This window comes from Erpetoichthys calabaricus, chromosome 4 (genome assembly GCF_900747795.2).
Source record: "Erpetoichthys calabaricus chromosome 4, fErpCal1.3, whole genome shotgun sequence".
In the NCBI taxonomy this organism is placed as follows: Eukaryota; Metazoa; Chordata; class Cladistia; order Polypteriformes; family Polypteridae; genus Erpetoichthys; species Erpetoichthys calabaricus.
Window position 1 is genome coordinate 263,945,042 of NC_041397.2, and position 10,010 is coordinate 263,955,051.

Here is a 10,010-nt window from a genome sequence, read left to right on the forward strand (position 1 = left end):
ACCCCAATCCTTAAAAAACCTGACCTGGATCCTTCTTCTCACACCAGTTACAGGCCAATCTCTAATCTCCCTTTTTTGGCTAAGGTGATGGAACGCGTGGTTGCTACACAACTCCATGCTTTTCTTCTAGATAATACACTCTATGAGCCTTTTCAGTGTGGCTTTCGCACACAGCACAGCACTGAGACAGCTCTTCTCCGTGTAGTTAATGATCTTCTCCAGTCTGCAGATTGCAGTTCCCTTAATATTCTCCTCCTTCTTGACTTAAGTGCAGCATTTGACACTGTTAATCATGAAATCCTGAACTCCTGTCACGTCTCTCTGCTGTAGGGATCTCTGGCTTAACCCTTCAATGGCTTACATCATATCTTTCTAATAGACAACAGTTTGTCACACTCAGCCGATATAAATCCTTCACCTCAAAACTTCTCTGTTTCTGTTGATGGTATACTTGTCAAACCTGTTCCTGTTGTCATAAATCTTGGTGTTTTGTTTGATTCATCACTTAACCTTGAGCTACATATTAGGTCTCTTTCCAAAATTTTGTTCTGTCATCTCTGTAACATTGCCTGCCTCCGTCCATTTGTGTCCTTTAATGATGCTGAAACTCGGGTTCATTGTTTCATAATGTCTCGTATTGATTACTGTAATTCCCTCTTCATCGGCCTCCCTGCAAAATCTATACAGAAGCTACAGTACATTCAGAACTCCACAGCCAGAGTCCTCGCCCACATAAAGTGTTTTGCTCACATCTCCCCTGTTCTCTCCCAGGTTCATTGGTTACTGGTTCCATCAAGGATTAAATTCAAGATTCTGCTTCTCACCTTCAAAGCCCTACATAACCTTGACCCCCTTTACCTCACTCAGCTCCTAGCTCCTTACACTCTTTGCTGCTCGAGGACCTGAGAGAGCGACAATCTCCTTACTGTCCCACGCACCAGACTCTCCACCCAGGTCCTTCAGTGTTATGGCCCCTCAACTCTGGAACTCTCTTCCTCAGTCTCTCCGAGATTGCTCCTCTTTCTCCACCTTTAAATCTCAAATGAAAACTTTCCTCTTCTATTAACTTTTGTCTTCTGTGTAATTTTTTTTTTTTTTTTTACTCTGTGTGTAAAGCAACCTTGAGTTTGTGTAAGACGCTCTATAAATGCAACTTATTATTTTATTATTATTATCAGGGGGCTTGGTCTTTAATCCAATGACTCGACACATCCATGACCATAACAATGAGGTAAGAACTAAAAGAAGATCCCGGGTGCAGAACTGGGGTCTTGTCTGTTACCCCAGCATTTCTTTTAACCCATGTCCTCACTTGAATGCATTCGGTCTCCTGTTGTACAGAGCCTCATTGGTGGTAACCAACTCCATCCTGTTATCTGTATAAACTCCAAAAAACTTGAAAGTTCTCGCCATCTCCACAACCTCTCCCTCAATAGTAACGATAAGCTGATGAGCCTTAGATCCCGTATGTCCATCACCATCTCCACCATCGTAACAATGTCAAGCTGTAGCTGTACCAGGCTGCACCACTCAAGTTCGTCCCTAAACTTCAATGTGCCTCTGGTTCTCTGTGTGAAGAAGAACTTTCTAGCACTTGTGTTAAATTTGCCCTTAGCAAGTTCCTATCTGTGTCTTTATGTTTGTGTTTTTGAAATAACTGGGGTCCACTTTACTGCCATTATTACTACTTATTATTTGCCTGACACCTTTATCCAAGGTTACTTAGAACATCTGAGATACAATCGGTTACATTTTCTTTTATTTTTCCAGTTGGCGTACAAGCAGGTGAAGTGACTTTCTTATGGTCACACAGTCTCAGTATATCACCACACTAAACTGCCAGAACTGATTTCAGGCTTCATGTTGGTTTATTCCGGATATTCTGTGTTCTTACCGCATCCCAAAGATTTGTATGTAAGGCTGAGCTTTAACACTTCGATTGGCATGATGTAAGCAGGTGTATTCACCAGTGTGCCCTGTAATGGAGGTTTCCTTCACACGGCTGGTAATGAAAAAAAAAGTAACAAAACAAAGCAGATCCAGGCTCAATGAGAGCCACCATCCACCTAGCAGCGTCCGTTTGAGAAACTGCTATCTAATGGCCTTACACCTCACACCATTCACAGCTGAGGGCCCGCAGAAGACTTGAATTTTGGGACTTTTGAATGAGCATCCTCCTATAAAAATACAAGGCCTATGGGGGCCTTCTTGATACTTGTCGGCTTTGGAAATTGAACTGCAAGTAGGTGCTGAACTCCATTCCAAGTTAAACATCTACATGAGACCAATGGCTAACAAGTATAAGGGAGTAAAATCAAGAGTGGTCTCCCCTCGACTTTCTTATATACTCAAATATAGGGATGGCTATTTGAGAAGTAAACCACAAGACAATGATCACATTTTTATATTATGTACATTAATGAACCATCAACAACAAATCAAATTAATAATATAGTGAACTTTCATTGTAAAAGTAAAGTTGAATAATGCAGCTGCATGAATAAAAGGTAAAGTACCACTTCCGATTAGCGGAGATAGCCCAAAAGTTGATAGAAATCTGTGTTTTGTGCCTAATACCTATATACAAAATTTGGTTGACCTAAGTGAAAGTGTACTCAAGTTATCGTGTTTATATACACACACATATACATAGACTTAATTCCAAAAATGGTATTTTCGGACTCAGGAAGGTCTAAAACGTCGAGATTCATCCAAATCTCGAAACTGAATTTTTGGAGGAATCCAATACTTTCCCTATACTTTGTAAACAAGAAAGTCAGGGAAGTCTAAAACGTCAAGATTCATCAAATTCTCGACATCGAATTACAATACTTTCCCTATACTTCGTATACGAGAAAGTAAAAAAACATTGCTGTTGCTTTGAGGGACCTCAGGAAGGTCTAAAATGTAGAAATTCATCAAAATCTCAGAATGGAATTTTTGGAGCATTCCAATACTTTCCCAATACTTTGTATAGAAGAAAGTCAGGGAGATCTAAAACTCTGAGGTTCATCAAAATCTCAACCTCATATTTTTGGACAGTTACAATACTTTCCCTATACTTCGTAAACGAGAAAGTAAAAAAGAAGTTTGACAGCCGATTTCATGGTATCCTGGTTGCTAGGGGCATGGCATTTAGGGCCATGACATTGGGGTATTTGGAGAAGGATTAAACGTTGGTCTTGATGGCCATTTTGCATCTGAGATTGAACCAAACCTAGTGACTCACTTTATTTGATTTTTTAATTACTGATTATTGAAACAAAGCTCTTCCATTTTGACCCTGATTTCAAGTTTACGATTTGGCTCTGACGTTCTCTCTTTGACTTTTGCTTTGACCCTCGCTTTTCCTTAACTCTGTTCTTTCACCCAAGTCTCACTGCTATTTTTTGTACTGACTGTCCTTTTTGCAGATATTACACACGGGAGGTCAGTAATTGCTGTCACCACACTAGGTTCAGATTGTTTGAGCCTAAAGCAGCTTTGCAATCTACATAAATACACCTCAAGACTGATGGGAAGTAAGTATCATAAGAGATGACAAAAAAGAGCTTTAAACGTATTGTAAATGTTAACCTTGGCATCACCAGGGCTGCCCTCAGATGGTTTGAGTCCTACCTCTTGGGCAGATCCTTCAATGTGTCCTGGTATGGAGAAATGTAAAGGGTGCCCCAAAGATCAGGGCTTGGTCTCCCTTCTCTTTGTCCTATAGACCACATGGGCCTTATCAGCCTATCCTATGGTTTCTCTTATCAATGCTATGCAGATGCTATGCAGCTGTACCTCTCATTCCCCCCAGAGGACCACCTCCAGCTCAACTTGGCAAAGATGGGCCTTCTTGTTATTCCAGCTCGTTTGTCCATTCAGCACCCCATCTTTGTTCAGCTTGGTTCATTTTCAGTAAAACCCATCAAGTCGGTACAGAGCCATGGTGTGATGCCTGGGTTGCCCATAACTGGCATAACTTCCTTGTGCCCAGAATATTGTTAGTCCTAAACCGAGATGGCCAAGGGTAAAACAGGACACAGAACAACAAGACTGGCCCAAAAGTGCACAGTGCTTTTATTTTCCAAACAATGTGCAAAAACAAACTGCAGTGCACATCTTCAAATAAATAAGTAATCCAAAAATAAAAGTTGTGTCTTTTGTGAAAGTTAAAATCAGTAATAATCTATCCATAAATAGGTTAAAGCCAAGGGTTAAACTACAGCAAGGAACTATTAAAACAAATTACGATCCGTGGGCGCCGCCAGGTGGGGCTGTAGCTGCTGCTGAGCCCTACAGAGGAGCTCTTGCTCCACACCCGGAGGTGCTGCTAGGAATAGGTCATCAAGCACCTGGAGCACTTCTGGGTGTGCTGTGAAAGGAGCCAGCAGTCACTACTCCGGGAGCCAGAGTCGGGAGGAGGAAGACAAAGCTGGCCAAGGAGGAGTGGAGAAGAAAGAGAGAAGAAGACAAAATCTGAAGTATTGTGCTTGAGACTGTGTTGTGCCTGTGGGAAACAAGGAAGGCGTTTTCCCACAAGGTGAAGAAAATAATAACATTTATTTGTTTTTATGAATGTATCTGTCTGTGCATCTGTCTGTGTGGGGCTGGGCGCTGGTATAGCGCCAGCTATTGTCACAATCCAAAAAAGAGTTGAGTGATGGCACAATGGAGTTCTGATTACAGAGGACTGTCCGTGAGACGTGACTGAAAGTGTGACTTCATTTGGCACATCACAGACAAAGTGCACTTACATGTGAAGAGCGCCTGCACGCGTGTCAGCAAATGTGAAGAGTGGCAGCAAACTGAATTGTCCCCTTCATACCCCTACCACTGGAACTCAGAGCACAGCTCATTTCATCTTTTCATTTTCTGACTTGGATTTATAACGTACTTTCCTTGATCGCCATCATCGCCTGAATGTCCTGGTCATGGCACGTAAGGGAAGAACACACAACTAGAAGGACTTGTGAGGCATTATAAAAGGATCTAATAAACTGGTTTAATAGACACACTGATTACAAGAGAATTATGAGCCTTTACATATGGTGCACCGTTAAACATGTGGAGAATCGAGCAGTGGAAATGATTTGTGATTACATGTCAGTAGCATCCCGGAGCCTGTCTGGGCCGCATATATCGGGCAGGCAGAAATCAGGTTGAGAACCCCTGCCTTATATGCTATCAGTGCTACACCTTCAACAAGTTAAAATATATTGTAGCTTACCTGAAATATCACACTTGAGCCACATGGTGCGTGTAACATGCAGTTCTGTTTTCTTGCTATTTTCACCTTAGCGTCCAATCCCATTGATCCCCACTGTAGTTGGAATAGCAAGCAACTCCCACAGTTTAGATTAGCACCTTGGAATCATCCATCTTCCCAACCCGATTATCCAGAGCAGGTTGCAGGGCAACAGGAGCCTGTCCTAGCAAGCTTCTGGAAAAGTCTGGAAAAATCTCTGGACAGAGCGCCTCCCGGTCTCCTTACTGTGAGGAAGCAGTGCTATCACTGCACCACCCACGTTGAAGCCATTTAAGTCTTAACTCAACAATATTTTAAACAAGTTAGATAAATAGGAAAAAAAAAATCCTGAACTGAATGACCTGCTCTCGTCAGAACATTTCTCATGTTTTTATATTTCAGACATTAAGGTGTCTATCAAAAGCTGAGCCTTGATAAACTGGTATAAAATTCACTTTTCCTGCAACCTTCAGTTAAATAGATGCATAAAAAGTTACGTGTAAAGCTTTCCTTTGTGATCTGGCACCAGTAAATCACTCTGTGCTTCCTCCTGGCAACTCTTGGAGGCCTTTAAGGGATTATGAATGTAAATTTCATCATAAACACAACATGCATGCTAACTAGCACCCGAGGAATTCTCACTGCAGCTCTCTAGCTTCTGAAATCCTCCTAAGTCTCACTTTACATTTACTGTAAAATGACTTAACCTGCTGTTTTGGCCTATTTTTGGAAACTATCAGCCATGTGTTGCTATCGTGTATGTCATTTCAGGCAGAAGGTTGAAGTGATATAGCCTGTCCTCACAGAAGGAATTCATAATCTCATGGTAGTACTGGGAAACAAGAAACAGGAGGACAGGCAAGGAACGCTAGTTCACACCTTATGGTGCCATCACTCCTGGAAGAGCAGAGGATAAAGCAGCAACTAAAAACTAAAAGGTGGTGTGCAGCTGAACGATTCACAAAAAAGGAGGAATGAGGTCCTGATTTAAGGTGATAGTGTTTCAGGATTTTTCTACAAAATATGCTTCTTAAAATTCTTTTTATAAAAGTAAGTGTCCTTCGGTACAGGATATAGTCACGGGACAGCAGAGATGTTTAGGTTGTAACTCCCACTTACTCTGGAGATGGTGATGTTTACAGGTTTAAGTGCTTGTCTTCTAATTTAGAAATGTATTCAAAATATCAGAAATCTTTGTATTGCAGTGACACTTCCATGGTATCCATCCTGAGAAAGTGGTCTTGAGCCCTGCCCAAATTGAATAAAATCCCAAAGAGGCCACAATATAATAGAGAGGTATTTACTGTACAAATAACCAACATCATGGAGTAACAAATCAAATAAACCAAAACAGCCCACAGTGGTGAGTCTGAGGCTAAGTATCTGCTTTGGTATCAAGAAGGTTGGCAGTTCAAATTCCATTACTGCCAGAAGGGATTCTACTCAGTTGGGGCCTTGAGCAAGGCCATTAATCTGAAAATTGTACCAGGGGTGCTCTACAAAGTCTGATCCTGCGCTCTGACCCCCCAAAGATCAAGCGAAAAGACAATCTCCCCTCAAGGATAATAAAAATAAGGGTGGGAATTGCTAGGATCCCACAATGTAATATTATCGTAATACTTCATGATACTGTCATGAGATGATAACATTGTACATTCTTTATGTTATATCTATTACCGCTATCACTATATTATGTACAGTACTAGTTGGCCCAGTCCACAACAAATTATGGACTATTTGTCTAATGCTTGAAGCATCCAGTAATTTAAATTAATTTAACAAAGTGCAACTCCAGCCCAATAATACCTGTGGCATATATGGCAACTCGCAACAGTAATACATTTAAAAATAAACTAAATAAAATACAGCTAAGCTTTCTTATATAAGGAAACTTTGTTGTACACTAGTTCTGAAATACTAATAAATGTTCCATGTTAGTTAAATAAATACACTGATACACTCAAATTAAATATTTGAGTCGTAGTCTTGTCTTGTCACTATTAACTGTCAGACAGTGTTCAGAAGCCATTAAGAAGGCTATCAGAATGTAAGGTTATATTGCACTCTGATGTGTGGACTACAAGTCCAAGGAGGTTCTGCTCAAGCTTTATAATTCTCTGGTGAGGCCTCATCTGGAGTACTGTGTGTGGTTTTGGTGACCAGGCTACAAAAAGGGCATAGCAGAGCTAGAAAAGGTCCAGAGAAGAGCAAACTAGGCTGATTCCAGGGCTACAGGGGATGAGGTATGAAGAGCCTTTTCAGTTCAAGCAAAAGAAGATTAAGAGGCAACATGATTGAAGTGCCCTGCAGTGGGCTGGCGCCCCGCCCAGGGTTTTCTTTTCTGCCCTGCGCCCTGTGTGGACTGGGATTGGCTCCAGCAGACCCCTGTGACCCTGTAGTTAGGATATAGCGGGTTGGATACTGGATGGATGGATGGAATTAGTATAGTGGATCGAAACTGTGACTTAAAAATTAGTTCATCAAGAACACAGGGACACAGTTGGAAACTTGTTAAGGGTAAATTTCTCAAATAATTATGAAGGTTTTCTTCACAAAAGAAACATAGACACTTGAAATGAGTTACCAAGTAGCATGGTAGACAGTAAGACTTTAGGGACTTTCAAAACACAACTTGATGTTATTTTGAAAGAATTAAATGTCTACCACTGGCAAGTTTTGTTGGGCTGAATGACATATTCTTATACGGATTGTTCTGCCCTACTGCAGCTCTGACAAAGATGTTCATTTTTATTCTGAATCTGAAACACAGTCTCTAGAAGCTGCCGCCATCTTTCATAGGTGGGTCCTGATGACAAAATAAGTCATGTGATCTCTATGCCATATTACTGCCAAAAGGCAAAACAATGATGATCAGTATACCAGGGCCATACAGACTCTCTCAAAAAATGGTAGTGACCATCCAAAAACAATGTACAAAATCAGTGTAGTGATAAATAATATAAATAAATTATACAAAAATAAAGCAAAAAAAACTGAAACAGTGTGCCAAAATCCTAGATTTATCCCCCAAGTTAAATGTGAACAGAACATTTACTGTATGCCCTACAGGCACAAAATTTCATAGGGTGACAGGAAGAAAAAGACTTAGCTAAAAAAAATTGAAGCGAGCATCAGAAAGAGGAGAAGAACCATCAGTAACCAAATCCAGGTAATCAGACGAGGAAGTATACCCTTCAAGTAGCTTTTTTCCTGTCACATTGTGATTGACAGGGCAATGATCTCTGAGGACACACCCGCTATGTTTATATGGTGCAAAAAAGCAAAAGTGCAAAAAATAACAAAAACCATCCAGTTACTTTTCCTTGGTGTAAACGCCTCTGTATTGATTTTGCATGCATTGCTAGTAAGATGACAGATGGCAAGCAGGGAATAAATACTGTACATTTTAAATACCACAAGGGCTTGGAGAAAAATGTGGAATGACTGAATGTTGCTTCCCCAAAGATATGGTGATTTGACAGAACAAATGAAGTGGAGCAACCTAAAGGATGACTAGAACAGCATCTGGGGACTTTTTGAATACAATATCTACCTGATGATGTTTGTCTCTTTCTAGTTGGTAAAACTCACCAGTGACCATCTTGATTGTCATCAACTCTTGACAAAGGCACACAGAGAAACATGCTGTACTAATTAGGAAAAATGATCGAAACTGCAAACACTTCGGGACCTTGTCTATATAAAAATATGCTAATGTTTCTCCATCTGTCACATGATTACTCAAAAGTGAATGGGGCTACAACTTTGGTCTTGCTATTATTCAAAACCTTAGACCCTACAAATTCAAAAACATTTAAGTAATTATTTTACTGGCGGGCAGAAATGTTTAATGTAATTGAAGCACGGTTCCCACAAGCCCATCTGTTGATAATCCCTCAGGGCATGATACGTATGTGTCCAGAATTCATAATCAAATGTAAGTTGTTACATTTGTAAACAACAGGCGATGAGTTTACTGTTGTTTATATCTAGCCTTTTGATGAATTTTAGTTTCGGACTCTAGGTCTGCGTATTTCACTAGTTTACAAAATAATCACACAAACAGGTTTGATCATGAATTCTGTGAATTTGACCATACGTGAAAATCAATGTACCTACTGGGTTTCAAAAAAGAGCAAAATTAATTTTATAATTTCTTACATGAACAGAAATTAAGATGGGATTTGAACAGAAGAGAGGATTGCCAAATGTGATTGGTATAATAGATTGTACTGTTGTGGCCATACAAGCACCTTCAATGAATGAACACAATTAAGTGCTCAGGAAACACCAACATTCGGTAACTAGTAAAAACATCTGCCATTTCACTTATCATTTTAACCTTCCTAGCATTATACCCAGGCGTCACTTGGACTGTGAAAACAGTGCTAAAAGTGTTATTCCTCAGTGTCACTTGGGCAACGGTGTAGATGTGTCTCTTGTAAACGTTAGAGCCAAGTATTACTCGGGCTGTAAAATTGCTAAAAGTGTTACTCCTGAGCATTACTTGGGCAATGGTATAAGCGTGTCTCACGTAAGAGTCAGGCCCGAGTGTTACCCATGCAACATCTTCTCCTAGCCTCATAATGGCATCTCATAAGAAATGTTTGCACACTGTTCACAGCAATACGAGCAACGATGTTGAGGAGCCACTCATCAGCAGTGATGACAAAGCGAATCTGTTTTCAGTCAGGTAAATTGAAAGAGACAGTGTAACCGAAAGTGATTCTGATCATTCCAAAGATGAGACTCGCATTTGGGTTTCTGTTGACTCTACTTC